The sequence below is a fragment of the Chiloscyllium punctatum genome, chromosome 17 (assembly GCF_047496795.1).
Source record: "Chiloscyllium punctatum isolate Juve2018m chromosome 17, sChiPun1.3, whole genome shotgun sequence".
Classification (NCBI taxonomy): Eukaryota; Metazoa; Chordata; class Chondrichthyes; order Orectolobiformes; family Hemiscylliidae; genus Chiloscyllium; species Chiloscyllium punctatum.
In genome coordinates, this window is record NC_092755.1 from 29,530,176 (window position 1) to 29,556,302 (window position 26,127).

Consider the following 26,127-nt stretch of genomic DNA (forward strand, 5'->3'; position numbering starts at 1 on the left):
TTTTGCTTTTGGTTAACATCTAATCACCAGCAGTGCAAAAGTGAGGACTGCAGATGCTGGAAAACAGAGCCGAGATTAGAGTGGTGCTGGAAAAGACCTTTTGCCAAAACATTGATTTTCCAGCTCCTCTGATCCTGCCTGACCTGCTGTGCTTTTCCAGCATCACTCTAATCTAGACATATAATCACCAGCAGGAAACCATTTGTGTGACCAATAGAATATCTCCAAACAAAGCCCATTACGGGCCAAGCAAACCATTACAAGTGACAGAGTGAGAAGGGACTAAATGAAAGTACAGTTGTGGGGAGGGGGTCAGCGGTGGCGATAAAGTACTGTATCCCCTATGGTGCCCACCTGTATCTAAAGGCATCGAGAGCATTGATCCATACTACATGCTCCTTCTCCAGGGATACCCTGCTGTGTAGCCTTTATCCTCAATCATAGAATAAAATCCCTACAGTGTGGAAGGAGAACCTTGGCCCATCAGACCCCACCGACCATCCGAAGAACATCACGCCCAGAGCACTCTATCACTGTAACACTGCATTTCCCATGGCTGATCCACCTAGTCTGCACAATCCTGGATACTGTGGACAAGTTAGCACGACTGATCCACCTGACCTGTACATCTCTGGGCTGTGGAAGGAAACTAGAGCACCTCAGGGGGACCCACACTATCCTGGGGAGAATGTGGGAACTCTACACAGGCCTCTACACTCTGTGTAGAGTTGCCACATTCTCCCCAGGATAGTGTTGACCAAGGCTGGACTCCAACCTTGTGCCTGATGCTGTGAAGCAACCGTGCTACAGTCACAATTTAAATCAAAGCAGATGTTTCCTGCTCATTGTCACGTTGCTGTTTGTGGAGACTTACTGCCCAGAGATACATCCTGAGGTTTAGAAAGTGGCAATGTAAGTTCAGTCAACTCCAGCACAATTAATGTGGTTAACAACAACATCAATACTCCAACAGTGTCATCATGTACAAGGTGCAGTCCGATCTCTGCTGAACAGTAACTGCAGAATCTGAGTCCTACAGTGATGTGTGAACTCTACCCCACACGGAGCAGGGCGATGACCACTTCCCTGTGAGCACTCACTGGTCTCTCAATCGTGTTGAAGACGCAGCAAAGCCCTTGTCACACAGAGGGGTGAACAGCTCCTACCCAGAGTGAACCCGCTGGAGTGTCGGAAGCAGGATGAATCACTGAATCCCTTCTCCCACACTAAGCATCTGAATGGCCTCTCCCCCTCTGTGTGGGCTCACTGGGGTCTCAGGGGATGGGATGAATCACTGAATCCCTTCTCCGACACTGACCATCTGAATGGCCTCTCCTCCCTGTGTGGGCTCACTGGCGACTCCACAGGTGCTGCATTTGAGTGAATCTCCCCCCACACTGGGAGCAAGTGAATGACCTTTTCCCCAGAGTGAGCTCGCTGGTGTTTCAGCAGGTCAGAGGACTGAGTGAATCCTTTCCTACACACTGAGCAGGTGAATGGCCTCTCCCCGGTGGGAATGCACTAATGTCTCCGCTGGTGAGAGATTTGAATGAATCCTTTCTCACACATGGAGCAGGTGAAGGGTCTAAATCCATTGTGCCATCTCTGGTACCTCAGCAGATTGTAAGATCGAGTAAATCCCTCCCCATACTTGGGGCAGGTGAACGGCCTCTCCGCAGTATGACTGAGTGGGTGACTGTCCCGCTAGGAGGGGTAAGTAAATTCCTAATTCTGATTTAGTACGTCCTCCTGTTTTCTCAGTTGTTATTAAGAGTCTCATTCCCCTCGCACCAGAACGTTTTCCAGAGAGTGTTACAGAAACAGCAGAATGGTCAGCTACAGCTGGTCACCAGACTGATCACTGGACACGAACGGTTCACTCTCCACAGATGCTGCCAGACCTACTGAATTTTTCAAGCAATTTCTGTCTTCATTTCTGATTTCCCAACATTTACAGATGTTTAGTTTTCCAATAATCATCGTGTCTGTTGCAGAGGAGTTCATTGATGAAATTAGAGGGGTTTGAAAGTTGTACGTTAGGTCACACATCAGCCATGATCATCATGAATGGCAGAGCAGAGCTGAGGGATTGAATGGCCTCCTCCTGTTCCAATGAAAGTTATCCATCGGCAGCTTGTGGTCACATTTCCCCTCACTGCTCACTTCACCTCCATGTCGAACACACTGTTATTGACTGAACAAACCTCCTGTGTTTGAACTAAACCTGCTCATGTTCAGTGGCTCCCTCTACTGCCACCCGGGTTTAACTCTCATCATGGAATGCTGCCTCGTATTACTGCAGGAATGCCCACAAAGGACTCAGCCTGGCGTCTGTATCCCCTGGGATCCACAATCACCGTTTTTTTCCTTCTTCCTCTTTCATTCTGGCATTGAACTCTCGGTTTCAATCCAATCTCCAGTCATGCTCTTCAACGTGCCCATGTGGGTGGACTAGAGGCAGATGGGATTTTATGAAGGGAAGTGGGGATTAGGCAGAAGCACGAGGAGAGCTGACAGCAAAGACAGTTCTCATTGTAAGGGCAGAGTTTCTCTATGACCTAGTGAGTGGTGAGGCACCTGAGTTTGTGGGGAAGACAGATTCAATCAGGGATTTGGTAAGACACTCAGACATTGACCTGTCCATCTGATTGTTAACCCAGACAGATAGACAGAGAGATGCACATTTAGATAGCACCTTTGATGATCTGGGCAATGAAACATGCTTCCAACCCAATGATTTCTACTTGCACCAGGCTGTCGCTGAGCCTCCTCTTTTCTTGAGAAAAGCGTTTTGAGCTGTTCAGCCTTTCCTGGTGATTATAACCGATTGGTAACGGAACCTTTACTTTCCTGTTCCTTGTGAGTGATGAAAGGAGCAGAAACAGTTCCTGACCTGTGAGGGGTTACGGTTGGAGTATTTATATTTACAAATTCATTCCCACCCTCCCATACAGTGTGAAATTGATGTAAAATTGAAGGGAAGGAGTAAGTGAGCCCCACAGAATAATATGAGTGAGTTGAATGAACCTGGCATGAGGAAAGTGGGACAACACTCGCAACAGGTTAGAATCACAGAATCCAGTGGGTGCAGAAAGAGTCTATTCGGCCCATCAAGTCTGCAATGACCTGCTCACCCACCCTAACCCCACATTAACCATGGCTAGCCCAACCCTCCTAAATTGCACACTGCGGCCATGTTAGCATGGCCAATACAGTAACGTTACACATCTGTGGGAGGGTCACAAATTACATCCAAATGCTGGGAATTGTGGATTTAGGTTCACAAATACTTGCCTCTGACACAAATGCTCTGCTTTTCAAAATAGAATCTGGGGGAAACTGCCACCGGAAAGGCTTCTGATTATCTCGGAGGAAGAGAATTCAAAACTCACACCATTGACCCAGGGGGTGCAGTGAAAGTTACAGAGGTCTGGGAACCATCAGAAATGTAACAGGTTGTGAGCAAGGTGGGGGTGAGACAAGGACACAAAGACACTCTGTCACACGGGGGAAGGCAGGAGTGATTAAACAGCAGAAATGGTCGACCCCCAAGGTCACGGGGGATAGAATTAGGGCTGGGAAAGACACAAGGAAACAAGGTGTGCAGCTGTCAATGAAATATGTTAAAAACAGATTATAAAAGCATAGAGGGCAGAGTACAGTCTGAAATTGTTGCTCTCAATGGTGAGTACAAAAAGCTGTAAAGCCTGGGGAGTTTACAGCCAACACACACTCAGGATTGGCCAAGTGGGCTCGATCTGTGCTGTAACCTTCTGATAATTTTTTTTTCTGACATTTGTAGTTAAATTCTGATGATGCTAGTAACTTTTCAAATTGGACTGGAGTTTAATATTCTGGAGAAGTGTCAAATAAATCAACATGATCACATTCTGAAGACCTTAGTCCATTACCCTGCATGTTGCAGCATTTCAGTTACATCCATGTCCTGCCGGTGGGACAGGACATACAGGGATGGTGTCGATGGTGTCTAGGACATTGTAAGCTATGATTCTGTGCGTATGACTGTGTCAGCTTGTTGCTTGACTAGTTTGCGTTCCCGCTCACCCAATAAGATGTTAGTAGGATGAGACACTACAGTTGGAGCTCCTCTGCTCGCCAGTTCCTTTCATTTCTCCTTTTTAAAAATTTCTTTGTCTCTCACTCTCCCCATTGCAGACTCTGAGACAAGCGTCTCAACAATGAATCATGACAATTTTATTTTCAAAGAACATGTCTCTACAAGAAAACCAATGGAGGAAAGTATATTATTCTTGCATCAACTGCATTTTTAAACAAAAACAATCCTGTTCAATAAACACTGTCTCATTTTTTTCCTTCAATTCTATCAAGCGAGCTATTATATTTTGTCCCTCAGTTTACCGATCTTCGTAAATATCCAAACAATTTCAGAGCAACATACTTACAAAGTATTGAACCAATTTATCTGTTTAGGTTTTAGCATTAGTTATTAAGTCATTACCATTACAATAATTGCATAAAAATTGGTCTGGCTAACAAGTATACTGAGGTTCACAATTTAATTTATTGACTGTTTGAAAAATGGTACAGTATATCATTTTTTCAGGATTCTAACAGTAATTATTAAAGAATTTGCATGTCAATAATTATTATGTGGTTTAGTTTATCTTGCTAACAACTACAGTGAAGCTTATATTAGAATTTAATCCAATCTTCCCTAGTACCTATACAGTAATATAAGAATCCATTTTATTTCCAATCAACACACCTACAAAAGAATCCATTATTTCTGATGCAACGTGCACTGTTAAAAATATGACTTCTGCTTATTTAAATGATCTGTATACTCCCAGCCTTATAAATTTCGAAAAACCTAATTAGTTTTCCCTGCAACAATTCCTGGTCATTTTTGCAGATAGCAGAGTCAAATAGCAAGTTGAAATTTATCATTATTCGTAATACAACTTTGAATGCTAATACAATTTTGAAAATCTATATGTTGCTCATATATAAATGTTCATTTCCGTCCGTAGAATATAGGACACTGCAGCACAGTACAGGCCCTTTGGCCATGATGTTGATCCGACCTTTTATCCTACTCTAAGATCAAATTAACCAACATGCCCTTCATTTACTATCATTCATGTGCCTATCCAAGAGAAGCTTAGATGTCCCTGATGGATCTCAATCTACTACCACCACTGGCAGTGCATTCCACGCACCCACCACTATCTATAAAGAAACTATCTCTGACATCTCCCCACAACTTCCCCCATTAACCTTAAAATTATGCCATTTTGTGGGAAAAGTTCTTTCATTATCCACTCTATCTACGCCTCTCATCATCTTACACAAAGCTATCAAGTAAACTCTCATCGTCTTTCACTGCAATGATCAAAGCCCCAGCTCCCTCACCTTTTCTTCATAAGACATGCCTTCCAGTCCAGGCAACATCTTGATAAATCTCATCTACACCTTCTCTAAAGCATCCGCATCCAATTTGTAATGAGGTGATCAGAAGTGAACACAATATTCCAAGTGTAGTCTCACCAGGGATCCATAGAGGTGCAGCATAACCTCGTGGCTCTTAATCTCAATCTCCCTGCTCATGAAAGCCAACACACCATGCACCGTCTTAATAACCCTATCACCTTTGATGTCAGACATGAGGGATCTATGGACAAAAACCCAACGATACCACTGTTCCTCCAAATTGTCAAGAATCCTGCATTTAATCTGAAAACATGCATTCAAATTTGAAATTCAAAAATGAATAACTTCACATCTTCCCAGGTTGAACTCCATTGCCACTTCTCAGCCCAGCTCTGCATCCTGTCAATGTCCTCGAGCAACCTACAAAAGCCCTCCACACTATCCACAACTCCACCAACCCTCGTGTCATTGGCAAACCTCCTAACTCACCCTTCCACTTCATCATCCAAGTCATTTGTAAAAATCACAAAGAGCAGAGGTCCCAGAACTAATCCCTTTCAAAACACCATTGGTTACCGTGCTCCAAGCTGAAAACTATCTATGTAATCTTACCCTGTCTTCTACGGGCCAGCCAATTTATTCTCTAACCTGGCAGGTTTCCCTGTATCCCATGCCTCATTACTTTCTAAATGAGCCTACCATGGGGCACCTTCTCAAACACCTTGATAAAATCCATATTCACCACGTCCACAACTCTGTCCTCACCAATGTGCTTGTCACATCCTCAAATAATTCAATAAGGTTTGTGAGGCATAACCTGCCGCTCACACAGCCATGCTGACCATCTCTAATCAATCTATACTTTTCCAAATAATCATCAATCTTGTCTCTCAGAATCCTCTCCAATAATTTGCCCACAACTAATGTAAGACTGACTCATCGATGATTCCCAGGATTATCTCAATTGCTGTTCTTGAATAAGGGAATAATGTCTGCCACCCTCCAATCATCTGGTATGACTCCAGTGGACAGTGAGGATGCAAAGATCTTTGCCAAAACACAGTAATCCCTTGCCTCCCTTCCCATAACAACCTAAGTTATATCCTTTCTGGCCTAGGGGACTGATCTATCCTCATGACTTTTCAATATTTTCAGCACATTCTCAGACTTAACATCGACCTGTTCGACCATATCAGCCTGTTTCACGCTGTCCTCACAAAGAACAAGGTCCCACTCACTCGTGAATACTGAAGCAAAGTACGCATTAAGAACCTCCCCTACTTCCTCTGACTCCTGGCACAAGCTTGCTTCACTATAAGGGTATAAAGGTGGAATTACGCCTCAGCACTGAATTAATGTAAAGATATTGCAGTGTGCAATCACTCGATTACCTTGAATATTGAACTGTTTTTTAATTGAAAAAACACAGTTGAATTGATTTGATTATATTTCACTTCATGCTATCGTTTATTGTATTTCGAACCACAATAAGAGTTTCATTTTTACATATATAAATCTTACTTAAAATTCATTGCACGTTTATGCACAGAAAATAGAATTATCATCTGCTTGTTCCTTCCTTTTTCAATGCGTGTTCATTTTGAAATTGTGAAAGTTGGACATTGTTGAAAGGAAGGGAAATTGTCTTCAGCTGAATATTCTCATTGAATGACTGATACATTTTTAAAATCAAAGTGCAATGATCACGCAGTTTTGTCAAATTGTATTTGAAAGGATTGTCATGAGATTCCTGTTTACTTAAGACTATCATTCATTTATTCTATTGTTATTGTAAATTATTGTTTAATTTCCAGTCCATTACACACAGAAACAACCTAATTAATTCCCATTCAAATTACAACAATAAATGGCTGATTAGTTTTCATTTGAGTAACCATATTAAACATAATATTGCAGTCCTGCCGTAGTGAGTGGGAACATTATGAAAGGAGCCTGTGGAGCTGTGGCAGTGTCTTTATTACTAGACCTGAGGGAAGGTTTCAAATCACACCTTCACCAGAAATATATCAAGAGCTGCTCTGAATGTTGATTAGAGAGTAGCTAAGCACAGATTGAACTGCTTTTCAATTCAACATTAGATCTTCTTTTATCTGTTATATCAATAATCACAAAATCAGATACTTATTTCAGTCAGGTTCCCAAGAAATATTTGTTGGAAAATTCGCTTTAGTCACTTTGCTTTTACAAAAAACTTACACCTGTCCCTGTTTTCTCTAACTGAAAGAAATATGAAGAGGATTTTCACTTTTACGAAAAAAGGGAAAATGTTTCCCATATAAATTAATGCTTCTTCGACTAACGCTTTTTCAGCTTATGTAAAGTTTCCTAATAACGATTTACTTTCGGATAGTGGGGATATCTGTATCAAATTCTGTCGCTTATAAATTCCTGGAGAATATTTGAAAATGTTGCAGAATTCAAGATTACGATGTCTAAGTAATTAGATTGATTTTCTTTTCTTGCAAAGGGGCAAGTCCAAACAATTGAAACACATTAAACATTATTATCTCATGCTATAAATTGGAAATAAAGTTGATATCTTCTTCAGTAAACTAACAAATGCTACCACCTATTACTTGTCAGTCAGTTGATTGCCTACTTTGTAACTAAATGGTGTGATTCATCTTAATATTACTCTGTCCTTTGATCAAAGTGAATTTGTAATTGTTGTTCAGTTTATGAATTGTCAGGCACGTTTTTTTTCCCATTCACCTGTTCATTTTGACCGTAAGATTGAAATGCTTTGAAAATATTGGAATTTGTTCATTTAAAAATAAGGTTTGCACATCTCTCACGTATCTCATTTCTTGTATTATGATTCAAGGTTGTTTCCTGGTGGAATTCAAGTAAATTCAAAACATTTGTTGACTTCAAATAAGATCTGTAACACCCAGTTATCAATCTGTTGTTAATGTTTTAGCTGGTTACATTGACATTCATTAGCTACTCAATCAGAGATCAAATGACAATTATAAACTATTTGCAGGATTATTGAATGGAAAGAAAGATGTCGAGTCCAATCATTGTTTGGAACGAATTGCTTTTCCATTCAAATGTGTAGGCTGTTCAAGAATTCTATGTTGCCTTCCACTGGTTTTCTTGTCGAGAAATCAAATTTATAATTCATGTGAATTTTAATGTGTTCTGTATTTTGAAATTTGTATCCGATTTAAGAAGAAAAAGAGAAGCAATTAACATGAAAACTTCAGTGAATAAAAAGCACAGTAAATTAAATTGACAGAGGCAACATTTAGTATTATCTCTGAATATTCAGTCAAATATTTCTAATGTCAAAAGAGCGAAGTGCCGGAAAAGCACAGCAGGTCAGGCAGCATTCGAGGAGAAGCAGAATCGACGTTTTTGGTCATGAGCCCTTCATCAGGAATCTTTTCTGATGATGGCATAATGCCCGACAGGTTGATACCCCTGCTCTTTGGATGTGCCTGCCCTTTTCCAACGCTACAGCTTTCCTCACTTTCTCCAAATACGTACAATGAACACTAACTGAAAATTTTCGCATCAGCAGTTGAACAAGACCAAATTAACACATTTTTTTGCAATATTTATAGTGAAAACCTGTTTGCGAACATGCAACAAATCAGATCGAACAACATCTCTTGCCGTTAGAAACCTTGGCCATTCATAGTAAAGAACAACCATGCTTTGAACAACCAGTATGTTGTATAACTACTGAACTGAAATAGCAGAGGGACAACGATTGCATTTATTGGAGGGAATGATAACCAGATCCTTACTGTGATAGTGGGGATTGATCTCAGAAACAATAAAATTTTACTGTGATTATCCCACTGAACAGTAATTAGATGGTCGTGAAGATCTTTGTGCGGCTTTATGTGCAGTGTTTTGTTTGAACATTGATTTCAGTAACATTGAGATATTTTACAAGATTGACAATTGACCGTTAAAGATAGATTTTAAATGCAACATTTAAAAAAAAATATCAGTTATGTTTAGCGAAACACAATTCTAAGTTTATGGAATCCCTAATATGTGGAACAGACCATTTGGCCCAACAAGTCTACACTGACGTGCCAAATAATAATCCACTCAGCACCATTCTGCTCTCAGATTACTGGACACTTACCCCTGACTAATGCACATAACCTGCACATCCCTGAACAGACCGTGCAGTTTAGCATGGCCAATTTATCTAATCTGCATATTTTTGGATTGCGGGAGAAAACCAGAACATGCAAACTCCACACAAACACGTGGCCGAGGATGGAATCAAAACCAAGTGCATAACACAGTAAGACACGAGTGCTAACCACTGATCCTCTGTTCTCAATACCCAACCCCCGTGCAAGAAGTGAGATAAGTGAGAGATGTGCAAAGTCAAATTTCAAATGAACACACTCTGATGTTGCCAAAGCGTATCAATCTTACATTCAATATGAATAGGTGAATAGAAAACAAAAAATAGAAATCCCTGACAAATCATGAATGAACAATAATTAGAAAATTAATATGACCAACGGGCACAACAATATTCAGGTGAATTGCATTGTTTCAATACAAATTTGGGAATTAGCTAACTAATGAATAACGGGAAGTGACACTTGTTTACTTCACTGATGAAGAAATTGACTTGCTTTCATCTTTGTAACACTGCAGAATAGCAATTTATGTGCCTGAGATGTTTGAATTAAGCTCTTTCCAATTTAAAAAAATCAGTAAAAATCACATTGACTTCTTCATCTTTAAGACTGCAACAATATCAATGATGTGAAAAACATCATTCAGCAACAATTGAAAAAAAATGATTTTGTTTAAAAATGCAGGCAATGCAAGATTTATATGCTTCCAATAATTTTCTTGAAGAGTCATGTCAATTTTGTTGATGTAATTTTTATCACAATAAATGTTTCGATATTTATTTCAGAATTAGGAGGAAAAGAATTAGGCCATGAAAGTGACTATTATTGTGAATTATAAAGACAATGACATTTGATACGGAAAGGAATTATCATAATTGTGTGATTATTGTTCACTGACATCTAATATGGGAGGAAAAGGAGAATTGTCAATATTTCCAAGCAATTTTTTTCTTATAGTGAAATGAAAATAAAAATCATTTTAGAGGTCAATTTTTTTTAAAAAAAGGAAACAGTCATTTCAAATGACATTTGAGCTGAAGACTCGTTCCCGTTTCCCCCATTGTAGTCTTTACAATAATTTAAAACTTAGTGTTGGTTGAACAAAAGAACAAATTGATATAATCGAAATGTTTTCTTGTACACCAAAAAAAGTAAATGTAAAGCAATTTTATCATGAAAATAATATCGCTCTGAATATAATCATTTCACACACAATAAATGTTTGTATTGAATTGAAATGTCATCATAGCTGTAGAAGTGTTTTCCCCTGACAGGGAATGAGGACTCAGGAGGCAGGCTGAGGTCAGGCATGTGGAAGATGTTTACTCATGCAACAACCAGTTAATGAAGGGATCATCCCCGAGGCCAATTACGGAAGGGAGATCCATGACACACTGTAACATGTACAATAAAAATTAGCATTTTTATGGACTTTCTGCAACACAATGACCACATGCAATGTGGTTACAGCCCTTCCCTCCTCATCCAGCCACCCAATTGAAACATATAATCGCAGATGGGCATTCTAATGGACATCCCCAGATTCCTATTGGGATCTTTTCATGCATCTTATTGATTTAGATTCCAAAGTTATTCCTGCACTCCCTTGGGACACCCAGGCTGCCTTATCCGTTGGGACATTTTGAATTCCGCAATTCATTATATTTTATTTTATCAAAGCCAATTAATCCTGATATTATTCACTGTCTTAATTATATATGTACAAAGAAATAGAAAAGACAATTAATTTTGCTTACTTGCTATAAGATCAGTAATATGAATTGTGGTTATAAAGTTTGTTATATTGTGCAAAATTACACAGCTATTCTTTCTGTCAGGACTTTATAATCAATGGGCAGTCAACGTCATACCGTGAAGTTAATTCCTAAAACTAGCTAACTTCAAATCTGAGTCTAAATGCTTTTCTATAATGTTTTTAGTAGGCATTGGTTACATGTATCAAACTTATGTTGCAAATTTTCCCTATTATACTCAAGAATCTGCAATTAGAACCTTTGTTTAATATTCTGAGTAACTGTAAAATAACTATTTCTGACAAATGAACTTTTCTGTTGTCATGATAGCTGCTTAGTGAGTTAACTGGGCTGCACCCTGCAGCTGCTGTTCATTCATTTACTGGGACAATTATCCTTTTCATTTATGAAGATCAGGATCGGTCATTTGTCTGTATGTCGCATGCTCTTATCAAGAAATGTCAGGAATGCTGTAGTCCTGGCGTTGGAGTAGGTCCATTGGTAGTGTGATTTCTTTTAATTTAAGGCAGGAACAGAATGTTAGTCTCGTTTATCACCCCCCGACAGCTTGTATTTTAGTTCTAAGGTAGGCTCCCTGTTTTTAAATGTCAGGCATTTTGTAAGAGCCAATATGGACCATTCTGTTGTAGGTGGGGGCAGACCATGCCCAGAACAGCAAATCAACTAAGATTCAAGTATTGAAATAAAAATCACCATTCACTACCATTGGTTTCTGTACAATGCAATACGTTTACGTTACTGAGCCTTAATTTAACACTTAAAGCGAGATATACTGGATTTGATCAATTCTTAAATATTAGAAATAAGCAACAATTCATATTAAAACCATTTCATAGCAAACTTAAAAATGATTAGAAATCTCATATAGCTGCCCATCATGTGTAAAAATGAACAGCATTTATTGGGGTTTAAAATAATCAGACGTCTCTTCATATGTAAGTCCGAATATTAATCCAATGATTTCTGTGAACATTCAAATGAGAAGGGAACAGATATTACCTGTGAGTATTGGATAGGGAATCATTAATTAGTTTGCGTTATCCTGGAAGAAGAGAACTATTATTCTTTTTTAATATTGACACTAAGAAATATTGGATTAAATTAAAATGTGAATTTGACGATGTTTGTTACAAAACCTAAACTGAATTGCAACTGATTTTTGGAATGACAATAAACTGCTAATTATTTTTAGATCTTTGGCAAAGTAAATGATTCAATATTTCCAAATGGATTTGCTCTGATGTTGACTAGATATTTCTTCATCTGTCAGCTGAGAATGCAAATTCTGGCATGATGACATGGAAAGACATTAGACATTCAGTGAACGTTGATCAGAAATGGTTTGACATTCAAAATTCTAGGATCTCCAAGATTTCTATATTTGGTTTCTCTACTTTTCTTCTCGAGAAATATAATATATAATAAGAACAAGTACTGCATAGTATTTAATTCATGCAATTTTTCATATCATCAATATTTAGACATTCGAGTCAGAATTATAAAGAAAATAAGTCAATAACGAAGATTTATTTTCACAGAAACACAGTCAACAGCATTTATCAACGTATTTGTTTCAATATTGTCTCTGAATAAACAGATAAATATATTTAATGGGATTTGTTGACAATGTAATGAGCCACAATTACATTTTTATCATAATGTTTGGATTGAAAACCTAATCAGAAAAACTTCCTACAGTCAGGACTTGCTTCATCTCGATACATGTTACGCGTAGTATCCTCAGTCATAAGAAATACGGGTGTCATCATTGGTCTGGGAAAGATGTAGTGTGTAAATTATAATAAGGTTTCTCTTACATATCTTTGGATCTGGTGAGAGTGTGATGTTTGCTGTGATTATTCATCCTGAGAACAATAAGGCACATACAAAGTGTTTTTCGCCGAACAGCAATTAGGTGGTCTTGAAGACCTTTATGAGTACTTTGATTTCAATAATGTTGAGCTGATTTCCATGAGCAGGGAAATGTTTCACAACATTTTACCAAAATTCTGGATTCTAAGCGTTCAATGGGTTTCGTGCAAACACCCTTCATTTGTCGTCATTCCAAGTGAGGTGTATAACACTCAGGCACTGACTGCAAGTCAAGGTGCCAGGAAGTCTGCTTCAAATTCTCCAAAGCATAACTCTCGGGCTGTTGTGACTGGATATCTCGAACCTTTGTGATCTGTTTGACCGGGCTTTCCACAGTTTTCTGGAGCTGATTATTTTGTCTAATGTTTGCTTTAGTTTGACCTTCTTAGGTCCGATTCTTCCAGCTGTAGGAATATTTATAATGTTCAATTATGGGCGAGAGGTCACTCGACCTTAGTGCACAGGTAAAATATGGTTCACTTATTGTTTTAATAACGAATTGAGAAAGAATCTTTGCATTTTAACAAATAAAAGTTTCAATTTTTTCATTGGTTTACAATGACATCGATTAGATACTCATTAAGAGAGATCAACTGACAATTATAAGCTATTTGCAGGATTATTGAATTGAACACGGATACAGACGTGCGGAGATTTTTTTGGAAGGCATTGCTTTTTCTTTCAAATACCTCGGATGTTCAAGAGGTCTATATAGCTGTTCATTGGTTATCTTGTCCAGATAATAACTTATAACTCATTTCGCTTTTATTGTGCCCGGAATTTTCAAATTTGTCTCAAAGTTAAGAAGAAAACGAGGAGCAATTAATATGAGAGCTTGAGTGAATAGAAAGCACAGTAAATTTAAATTACAGAGTGTGAGAAACAAAGCTCACTCACTTCAATAATTTTAGTCGGAGACAAGATCTTGGACGCTTGCAAGCTTAGTGCCTGGAATAAGGGCACACAGAGTTTAGCAAGTACATATCTTATATAGGATTCACTACTCCTAAATCGATGCCCATTACTATTATTTCTCTCTTGCCTTATCCGGCCTTGTGCATAACAAAGTTCAGGTTTTACTTGGCCTTTTCACCACATCCTGGCTGTGGCCCATTGTTATGTATATCCTCCTTCACTGCGATCTATTTCCCCCACTTGTGACATTTCCTCCCTTTCCCCAACCATATTGAACCATATGACCTTTTATTTGTTTTTTTTTGTTTTTGCAGAAATGGGAAACAAATGCTTATAACTACTGCTTGAACAAGCATATCTGGATTAACCTACATCCTCACAGCACCTTAACTATTTGTCTGTACCATCTACCATTGTTTGCAGGCGCCTTTCATTCTTGTATGCACATTTTAGCTAATACAAAAACAATTATATATTTCCTTCACATAGGTTTCATTCTTGTTGACCCAGCTCTTGGTTGAAACAATTACACACAGGTGTGAGTTCATTTACCTTGCATAACTAATTAAGATTGCAGAAGTAACACTACTTCACCTGCAACGCATAGGTGGTAGTGTAGTTAACAAAGAAGAACAAAGAATACAGAAAATGGGCAGCTCAGGAACAGGCCCTTTGGACGGCCAAGCCTGAGCCGGTCCAAATCAACTGCCCAATTTCTAAGCATCCGTATTCCTCTGCTCCTCACTTACTCATGCATCTGTCCAGGCGCACCTGAAATGAATCTACCATGCCTGCCTCTACTACCTTTGCTGGCAACGCATTCCAGCCCCTAGCACCCTCTGTGTAAAATACTTTCCATATCTATCTCCCTTAAAAGTTTCACCTCTCTCATTGAACGCATTATTTAATCCCTCATCTTGGGAAAGAGCTTATCTCTATCCACCCTGTCTGTACCCTTCATGATATTGTAGACCTCAATCTCGTTTTTGCTAATGAAAGCAGAAGTAACCTACTTAACCTCTCTTCAGAGCTTGCATCTTCCATACCAGGCAACATCTGCGTATACCTTCTCTGCATTCTCTCCTAAACGTCCACATAATTTTGGTAATTTGGCGACCAGAACTGTACAGAGTATTCTAAACGCGGCCGAACCCAAACGCTTGTACAATTTTAGCAGGACTTGCCTGCTCTTATACCTAATGCCCTATCCAGTGACGGCACGCATGCCATATGCCTTCTTGACCACCATATCCACCTGTGCAGTCACCTTCAGTGTATAAAGAACCTGAACTCCCAGATCTCTTTTCGCGTCAAGTTTGCCCAAAGCTCTTCCGTTTACTGTATACTTGGATCTGAAATTAGACTTCCCAAAATCATCACCTCCCATTTGCTTGGATGGAACTCCATTTGCCACTTCTCCGCTCAACTCTTCTGTCTATCTATATTCCCCTTCATTCGTTGACAGTCCCCTATGTTTTCTGGCTACTCCACCAATCTTTGTGTCATCTGCAAATGTAGAGGCGAGATACTGGGCTAGCAACCCTTAGAGATTGGAACATGGCAGCTGTTCATCCCATGCAGAAAGGAATCATGTTTAGATGCTTGTTCCCAGTGAAATACCACTGTTTCCTGATGTGGATGAATAATTCAAATTTTTTTTAAGGAGTCATGATTTAGAAGTTTACTGACGATACATAGTCATGTAGTTGTCTATGATGAATAATGTCAGGGACCGCAGGGATGTATCCATTAGGTGGAAAGGAAAAATGGCAAATGGAATTGAATCCAGACCAATGAGTGGTAGTGAATTTGGGGAGTTGTAACAATAACAGTGAGGATTCTGAGTGGTGCACAGGAGCAAAGAGGTCTTGAAGTGGACACTTATAGATCCCTGAAGTTTGTTGGACAGGGAGATCAGTTGTTCGAGAGGTTTTTGGATATTTTCTATTGTTGACCACAGACTGTGGATGATATTCGATCTTTAGCAACCGCCAGTTTAGGAAACAACTAAAGGAATGAGCACAAGTCTGGTCCATGCAATCATCTACATTTTTAAACATTGAAAGATGAAAGATAGAGGGCTGAAGTATAAATCTTTGCCCATCAAACTACTTCACCACTCAATGAATTTACCACTGATTCCTCTCCAAGTCATGCTAGTATGTATCTCGGAGGGTAATTTGCAAATGGTGAAGTTTCAGTGCATCTTCAAACTTGTCCTTATAATCGGTACAGTTTTTGAGCTTTGAAGGTTCTGTCAACAATGCCTGGATGACTTACTTCAGTGAATCTTCGATGTGGTGCACTCTGCTGCAATTGTGCCTTCGCAGTTAAGGGAATAAATATTCAGGTGTTGAAAAATATACCGTAAAGTGACTGCATTGTCGTGGAGATTGCCCAGTTCCTTCAGTGGTATTGAAGCTGCACCCACCTCGGCAAATTGAGAGAGTTCTGTTAAACATCTAATTTGTGCGTTGCGGACGATGTAGGCTTCACGGAGACGAGAGTTGAGTTAATAATCAAACAAAGTCGACCAACGGACAGGTTTTTGTCGTCAACTTCTTTATATGAGCGGTCAGGTTCCATTTTTCCGAAATACTAGCTCCCAGGACGATTACACGGCGGAATTCAGTTACATTGAAGCCATTGAATGTCAATCTAATATGATTAGATTCTCATTTGTCAGAGTTATCTTCGCTGTGTTTGGTCCTTCTGTGGGTCAATCCGATTTTAATCGCTTTCTGATATCAAGTTCCAACTCCCGTCTGCACATGAAATTTCAACCTGTTTCTTCGCCGAAATTTCTCCACCTGTCTTAATAACTTGTAAGAACCCTGTAAGGGACAGCGCAGACTTACGAACATGTTGCTAACTCTGTATACTTTAGAACTTCGTGGAATGATTGGTTAGGCTGGGATTATTCTCCTTGAAACAAAGGAGGAGGAGCCAAACTTTATAATCACATAATAACAATTATAAATGTTCAATATTCGTGGAATCTTGACAGGGTAGATACGGGCTGGTGGCTTGCCCTATGTCTGAGGAGAGCACCAGAGGACATAATCTCAGAATTAGATATTGCTCATTTAATTCAGAAATGACGAATAATTTCTTTGCTCAGGCGTCAAAGAATCTGTGGCATTTTCCAGTAACCGCTGTTGAGACTGTGTGGTTGGGTATTTTCCAAACTGTGCCAGGTAGTTAATCAGAAAGATGATGAAACTTTGTCCAGCTAAGTGATCAGAAAGTAATTCAAAATTATCAGATCAACCATGTTAAAAATCACACAACACCAGGTTATAGTCCAACAGGTTTAAATGGAAGCACACTAGCTTTCGGAGTGATGCTCCTTCATCAGGTGATAATCAGGTGACTATCAGAACTGAATTAAATATATCTTATTGGAACGAGTAATGTTGTATTCAAATTTGCTCTGACTTTATTTCAGCTTAAGGAAAATACTGCTTAGAAAAACAGAGGATTAAATTGCAAAAAAACCCCACTAGTTTTGTTGCTCGTTGCTTTGGCAAATTTCACTGAGTATTAAATGGACCAAACATCACAGTGTTTGTTCTCACATCCTTAACGGATGTGATGAAAGCAGGAAGTCGATCTCCAAGCAACAGGTGACTTCCTATTCATTACGTAGTATCTTCCCTTCATAATAAATAAAAATCCACTCAGTTCCATTTGCAATGCTTTAGGTGGAATATTAGGCCAAATCTTTCAAGATGCAGCGTTTTGGAACCGAATCTTATTCAGCTGCACACATTCAAGAAATTTCTTTACATTTAAAGTCAACCAACTTAGACATTGTTTCCCTGCAATGTCCGACCGACTACACCCCACCCCTACACCTTTGCCTAGCCACACGCTGTCTATCTCTCCTTATGAATTTTTTTTCCTTGCATGTCATCAAATGTGCCTTTCCAAATATTTTGAAAAACAGATTCTTGGAGTGACAGCGATTCTGTTCTCATAATTTCTTTGTCTTTCAAAGATTTTATCAAAGGTATTGACTGCCTGACATCTAGATGTTTACTTGTTTGAAAGAGGGAATTTTCCACCCATTTACTCTGTCCAAACATTTCATAACCTGAAAAAACCCCATTAAGTTTTCCTTGGTTCAGGGATAACTGTTCTCAATTTTCCAAGAAGACAAGTGAATAAAATCTCATCCTCAGTACACCCCCATCAGCATCGTTTCTAATGGCTTTACACCCCAATAAACACCGTCATTATCAATTCATAGAATCACAGAATCCTACAGTTTAGAAAGAGCATTTCAGTCAATCGAGCCGGTGTCGACTCTCTGAAGAGCATCTCACCCAGTCCGAGCTCTCCTCCCGATTCCTGTATATTTCATCTGAAGAAGGGGAATCCCTCTCCCTTATGATTTCAAATAAACCTGTTGGAGTATAACCTGACGTCCTGTGACTTCTGACCATATCCCCGCGTTACCCATGGATCATTCACCTAACTTACTTAATTCACTCCCTGGACACGAGATGGCACTTTAACTTTGCCAATCAACCTAACCCTCCCTCTGAACAGCAGTGCGAATTACTGACGCAATTCTCCATCATACTGAGTAAATGCTGTATCACTTTTAATGGTTTTACACACTGGTAACATCCTCATCAAAACAAATGAACCCAAATTCAATGTATCGAAACGCTACTCTTGTCCTTTACAATTTCATTCGTGCTGCGGGAAATGTTTCTGCACTCATATTTGAATGCGTTTATGTTGTTTCTTACTCAGCTTCCTGCTTCTAGTAAACACTTCAATCCGGAACAAGTCTGTCAAATGCTCTTCATTCCAACACAGTCACAAGGTGAAGTTTGTAGAAGTCACGTGTTTGGCCGTTCACTGACACTCTGCCTCCCTGAGAGCTGCAGTCCTTGCCCACCTTTATTCAGGCAACACTTCCTTCGTGTGATATGCCACATCGAGAATGGATGAACAGGTATCAATACCCACATTTGGGAATGGAGCGACAGTTTTAAAACATTTGCACTGTCCACAGCGGAGAATTGAGCCCTGTGACAGGCGGGGACCCTAACCATTATACTACAGAGAACGAGAGTGTCAAACGAGAGTGAAGGATCCCTTCAAGCAAATGTGGCCACACTTGTCAAAAACAACTGCATAATGAACTGAATCCCATTTCACAATGCTTCCCCCACAGCCTTATATGTCTTGGCATCAAAAGTTCACATCTGAATATTTATTCAGGGTATAAGGTTATCTGCCGCTCTGAAAAATGCAGTCAGTGTATTCTAAATTCCAACCACCCACTGGCTGATAAAGCTTTTTCGCACATTTTCTGAAATCTTTCTGTCTTTCTCCTTAAATCTCTGGCCCCTGCTGATCGATCCCTCCATGAATAGGAAACTCGTTCAGTCCACCCTGTCCATACCCGAACTCAATCATGTCTTGTCTACATTTCCTTTGCACTGCGACAAACACTCCACTCTGTCCTGTCTTTCTTCACAATGAAACTCTTCAGCCCAAACAGTATCCCGGGAAATATCTCCTGCAATTTTCTCAGTGTGATCACATCCCTGCTATAATGTGACTTGCAAAACTGCACACAACACTCTTGCTTTATCCTCATGAGCATTTGTTTTAAAATTTCTGGATTCGTATGAGGGCGATTCTGGCTAAGCAGAATTTATTACCCATTCCTAATTGGCCAGAGGGCAGTTGAGACTCAACCATATTGCTATAAGTCTGAAATCACATGCAGCCCAGACCAAGTAAGGATAGCAAATTCCATTCCGAAATGACATCAGTGAAACAGATTTACTTTCAACACTTGTTGATGGATCTATAGTAGTGATTAGATTCTTCCTTGCAGATATTTTTTGAATCCAAATTTGACAATCATGGCATGGTGGGATTCAAGCCCGAGAACCCAGACTATTACCTGGGTCTCTGGATTATCAGTCCTATGAAATTATCACACGACCAATGCAGAAAGCCATAAAGCTGATCTTTTCCGATAAAATGTCTTTTCTCCAAAACTGCCCTGGGTATTTTCCATGAGCCTGACGCCACAATTGTCTCTGCTCAGTAAAAGCTGCTACGTGGGGATTGATTTCACAACCACGGTATCCAATTGGATCGATATGTTTGAAGGTCCCGATGGTGGAGTTGGTGCACGTTCACCCAACAATAGTGACCGCAGCAGCAGCACAGACAGAACAGTATGAATGTGAAATCGGCTGTGCATTGCCTCAGAGAAATGGGAGGAGGGACGGAAAGGAGGTTTAATGATCGTAGGAAGGAGATAAATCTCTGACAGCGGGTGTGTTTGAATCCTGATATATGAAACGCAGAGATGTAAGAGAGCGGAATTTGAAGGTAAAACAATAAATTTCTGAGCATGTGTCACAAAAATGACAACGAAGAGAACACTGAGTGCCGTGATTTGGTTTCAAATCGAGGTTGCTGTGGTCACAATGCAAAATACCGACAATCACGATCACAGTAACCACAGAACAGGATGCTTGCAAGCAGCAACAAGTATACTAGCAGAGGAAATGTTCGGAAGAACAGCAAATGTACCATATCAGTACTCAGCGAACAGTGACAGATATGTGGGAACTGAAAATGAGCTGAATCTTTCAGTTCGATGTCCCTCAGAGTCTGTGGAGATCCCTTGAATGAGAATGTTGAAAGATGAGATTGGTCGATTTCGACAAAACATCAAAGACTCGGTGGACAGTACAGGATATTGTTGAAATGTATGCTTCAATAGCATTTTATCTTAACATCGGTACAGCTGCCCAGATCCAACCGGAAATGGGGATGGGAATGAGTGTGCAGAGTTACACTCTGGCTCCAGTGATGCAACAGGTGAGCGTGCTGTCCTTCGGTGATGGTATAGAGGCGCAAGAAATTCCTCGGTTGAGTGTGCTCCTTATCAAGGGAATGGTTGTCCCCGTTTATACTATCATAGCGATTTCCGGTGCATCTTTCTAAGACAGCTGAGTGGCACAAATGGAGCGTGTTGAGCCCTTAACTTTGCAGTGGTGGGTTTAAAAGATGATTTTGCTGTTTGGATCTGTGTTTCCGACACTGGCGGGGGCAGCTACATTTGCTTGAATCAGCTCAGTATCAGTTTCTTCCACACAGTCAAGACTTCAACCAGGAGAAGGTGGTGTTGGGGTGATATTTTAAACTATCTTTTCTTGGCGACTGGAACACAGAAAGGGTGATGTTTAAGTTCGACTAATAAAACCTGAAATGCAAGCCTGAACTCAGAAACAAAGATAATAACTTTCATTTCCTGCAATCCCATTCATTCGTGTCCCTTATGCTGGGGATTCTACCATCTTCACCCAGTCCTGCCTAGGAGAGACTCCAAGACCAGAAAAAAACATGCGCTGACCCTTGATTCAAGAATCCCCATCGTGTGGGGAAGCAGGCTAGTCGGTCCTTCCAGTCCACATGGTACATCCGAAACGCATCCCACCAGACCCCACGCTATTCCCTATCCAATAAGCCTACATTTCCCATTGTTGATCCCTGTAACTGGCACATCTTTGGTCAGAGGGAGAAAGAAAAACGCAAACACACAGAGAATGTGCAGACTGCCCACAGACAGACACCCGAGGCTGAGATCGCACCCGGGTGTGTGGTGTTGCCAGGCAGCAACGAATGAGAGGCGACGAATAACTGTTGTCCTGACTAGTCATACTCACACCCTGTGGGTGAATGAGAAACAATGAAAACACATTAACAACATGGAAAACGGGATTCGTATCTGCGATGACACAATTTGAAAGGATTGTTCACCCTCTGTAGAAAAAAAAGGAGGCCGATACCACAGAGAAAGCAATTAACCACAGAAATGGAAACTCATTTAATCAGTAACACTGTGGGGAGACCGTTCACCAGTCCCGTGTGTGGGAAGGGATCACTGAGCAAAACCACCTCCGGAGACTCCAGCAGGATTACATATCTCATTAGGTGTTCGATTATGCTTTCAATGCTGCTGTGAATCCCAACCAGCTGCCTGCTCCATAGCGTCAATCATAGAGTCATACAGCATGAAAACATGCCCATCAGCCCAACCAATCCATGCTGAACATACTGCCAAACTAACCTAGTCCCATCTGCGTCCTACTGTACCCGTTGAGTGGTTATAATGCCCTTGTAGTTTTACTACTGTGTTGATAATCCAAAAACCCAGGTAATATTTTGGGGACAAACGGTTCAGGTCCTGGCATGACAGATGATGGAGTTTGAATTCAATAAGCACCTGAAATTGAAGAGTCTCGTGATGACCTGAATCAGTTGTTTGGAAAATCCCATCTGATTCACTCATGCCTGTTCGGGAAGCAAACTATCATATTCGCCTGCTCTGTCCCACAGGAGACTCCAGATGGATAATACCGTGGCTGACTCTTAAATGTCCTCTGGGAAATAACTGATGTACTAGGCATGGATAAATTTATTTGAAAAATCCCACTTTCCCATTCATGTTTGGAATCAATTATCCATTAAATGTTGCAAACGTACCCTCATCCATCACTTCCTCAGCATGTTAAGTGCACAGGTAAAACACCTTCCCTAAAAAAAATGCCTCAATTGTCTTTTTTTTAAAAAAAATCTCTCTCTTTTCATCTTAAACATATGCCCTCTCGCTTTGAAATCCCCATCCTGGAAAAAGGCAGCTATCATTAACTCTAACTTGCCTCTCAATAATTCATAAACTTCTGTTAGGTCGCCGCTCAAACCCCTAACCTAGAGTGAAAACAGTCTCAACTAGGAGAAAATGAGAACTGTAGATGAGGGATCAGAGTCGAGAGTGTTGTGCTGGGAAATCAAAGCAAGTCAGGCAGCATCTGAGGAGCAGGACAATCGACGTTTCAGGGAAGAGCCTGATGAACGACACTTGCACGAAAAAAATGATTCTCCTGCTTCTCGGATGCTGCCTTACCTGATGTGGTTTTCCAGCACCCCGATCTCGAATCTGAAAATAGTCTCAGCCTATCCAGCCTTTCATTATAACTCAAACATTCCACATACTTTTCTGAACCTGCTCCAGCTGAATAATATGGTTCCTACAACTGGGCGACCAGAACTGGACAGAATATTCCAGAAGAGGCCTCATCAATGTACTGCAAAGCTTCAACATAACGTCCCGACTCCTACACACAAAGGACAGAGCAATGAAGGGAAGTATGTTAAATGCCTTTGAACCATCTTGTCTGTAGGTGATGCAAACTACAAGGAATTATGTACCTGCACCCCTAGCTTCCGTGTTCTCCAACACTACGCAAAGCCCTACTCTTGTTGTTGTACCAAAATGCAATACCTTCCATTTATCCAGATTGAACTCCATGTTACAATTTTCAGTCCAACGACTCATTGGATGAAGATCCTTTTGAAACTTAGATAATCTTCCCCATTGTCTACAATTCTGGTGTCGCCTGCAAACCTACGAAGGATGCCTGCTGTGAGTTCCACTGTTTTCTCATATAGATCAATGATTCCTATTTACTTGTAGTGGCCGTGATTTAGCAGTGTGCAGATCATACAACAGTTAGTCATGCAATTAACCATGAGGAAGAAAGCCGCAGACAGCAGGGAGATATTAAACAATTGGAAATGAAAATGGTGATAGCAATTCATTCCAGGCAAGTTGGTGACAGTGAACCAAGTTCAAACTTCAAACCAGCCGCCCACGCTCCAGTTGTGGCACTCAGCTGTCTCAGCAAGATGCACTGTAGATTGGTATAAACGGGAAAAAAAAATCCCTTCTGCCCCGCCTTTGACCAGGAGCACTCCCAAGCTCAGAATTGCTTCCGCCTCTAAACCGTCATAGAAATACCGTGCATTCACCGGTTGTGTCACTGGAGTCCTCGAGTATCTGTGCGACCTCATTCCCATCCGGACTTCCAGTTGGATCTTCGCGACTGCACCACTCAGTTCCTCTGATTCTGGGGCTGGGAATTGGGAATATGTGGCAGCAGTGGTTACTGCCTTCTGTGGGGAGCTGGTGAAGTAGCCGATGTTAAACTGCATTGCTATTGAAGCATACATTTCAACAAAAACTGCACTGTCCCCGGAGTTTTTGATATTTTGGAGAAATCTATTTATCTCAGCCTTCAGCATATTAATGATGGAATCACCACAGCCACTGGGGGAACCTTAAACGCTCAGCCCATTCTATGTTCCCACATATCTGCCACTGTTCGCTAAGCACTGATGCTGTGCATTTGGTGCGCTGCCTAACATTTCCTATGATACTATATTTATTGGGTGCAGCTAGGGTGGACGTCTGTGTAATACCGTGATTGTATAGTAGTTAGTACTCTGCGTTGTGGCCGCAGCAACCTCGCTTCGAATCCGAGTCACGGCAGTATTTGCTCTAGCTGCCCCAGTTTTTTGTGAAACACAAAGGAATCAGTTGTTTTAACATGGTAATTTTCTCCAAGGTGACTCTTTTCCCTTCAAATTCTGCTCGCTCGCATCTCTGTGTTTCATATGTCAGAATTCAAATCCACCCGTTCTCAGAGATTTCTCTCCCTCCTTCGATCACTAACTGAACTTTCCGTTCAACACCCCCATTTCATCAATTTCGAGATGCCGGTTTTGGACTATGGTGTACAAAGTTAAAAATACAACACCAGGTTAGAGTCTAACAGGTTTAACTGAGCACTAGTTTTCGGAGCGCTGCTCTTTCATCATGTGGTTGTGGAGTCATTTCCTATTTCATTTAGGCACTGCAGAATCCAACACTGACTCTCACATTGATACTGTTCACTCTGTGCTGCTGCAGTCACTGTTGCTGGGTGAACGTGCCCCAACCCCACCATCGGGACCTGCAGACCAGTTGATCCATTTGGTTACCACTGTTGTGAGGCCAATCCTCAGGCAGCAGCTTTCACTGATATGGACTTGCGATAATTGGGGGGGGGGGGGGGGGCAAGCTCAGAAAAATGACACAGGACAATATCGAGGAAAAGCGACTTCATTGGGAAAGATTAGTTTCACGGGTTTTCTGCAATGGCCGAGCACGATTACCACTGGACTGTTAATTCAGACACCAAGCAAATGAACCAGGCACCCGGGTTTGACTCCAACCATGCCAGGTGTTAGAATTGAGATTCAATACATATATGGAATTACGAATATAATAAAACCTATAAATCCATGGTCAATTGTTGAAAAACAAAACCATCGGGTTCACTGACGTCCTTTGAGGAAGGAACCTGCCATTCTTACCTGGTCGGGCCTCAATGTGACTCCAGACTCACTGCAATACGGTTGAGTGTCAACGACCCGCTGTGCGTTTAGGGATCGCAATCAAAACTGCCGAGCAAGCGATGCCCTCATTTTGTAACAGAATAGAAAAAAAATGTTAATTCGTCTCTGGCTAGATTACTGTGTGGAGTTGCAATTCACAGTATAGCAATGATGTGATCGCACTGGGAACGGTGCAGGAGAGATTCAATGGGATATTGTCTGGGCTGAAGAGTTTCAGTTATGAGGAGAGATGGGACAGACTGGGGTGGTTTGTAACCGAGCAGAGGAGATTGGAGAAGACATGACTGAGATGTACAAAATAATGAGGAATATGGATAGGATAGACTAAAAGAAGTTTTAGTTATTGATGGAGGGATCGAACACTGGGGCCAAGAGATTCGGGAAAAGGCAAAAAGTTTTGAGTAGATGTGCGGAAAGGTTCAGAGAGGTGGAAACTCTTCCAACCTGAAAAAAATTGAGATGTTAATTTGCGATGCCAAAACATGTAAGACTATGGGCTAAATCATGGAAAACTTGATTCAGGTCGTTAAGCAGTTGTGTTGGACAAGTGCGGCCACAACAGGCTGAAGGACTTCCTTTGATGTTGTCCTCCACAGTATCGTGGTTAGTGTCCCCTCCTGTCACAGGGCTCAATTCTCCGCTGTTGGCATCGTAAAGGTTTTAAACATGTGGCTCTGTTCCCCAGTGAAGGTTATTCATGCTTGGCCTTCCATTCTCGATTTGATATG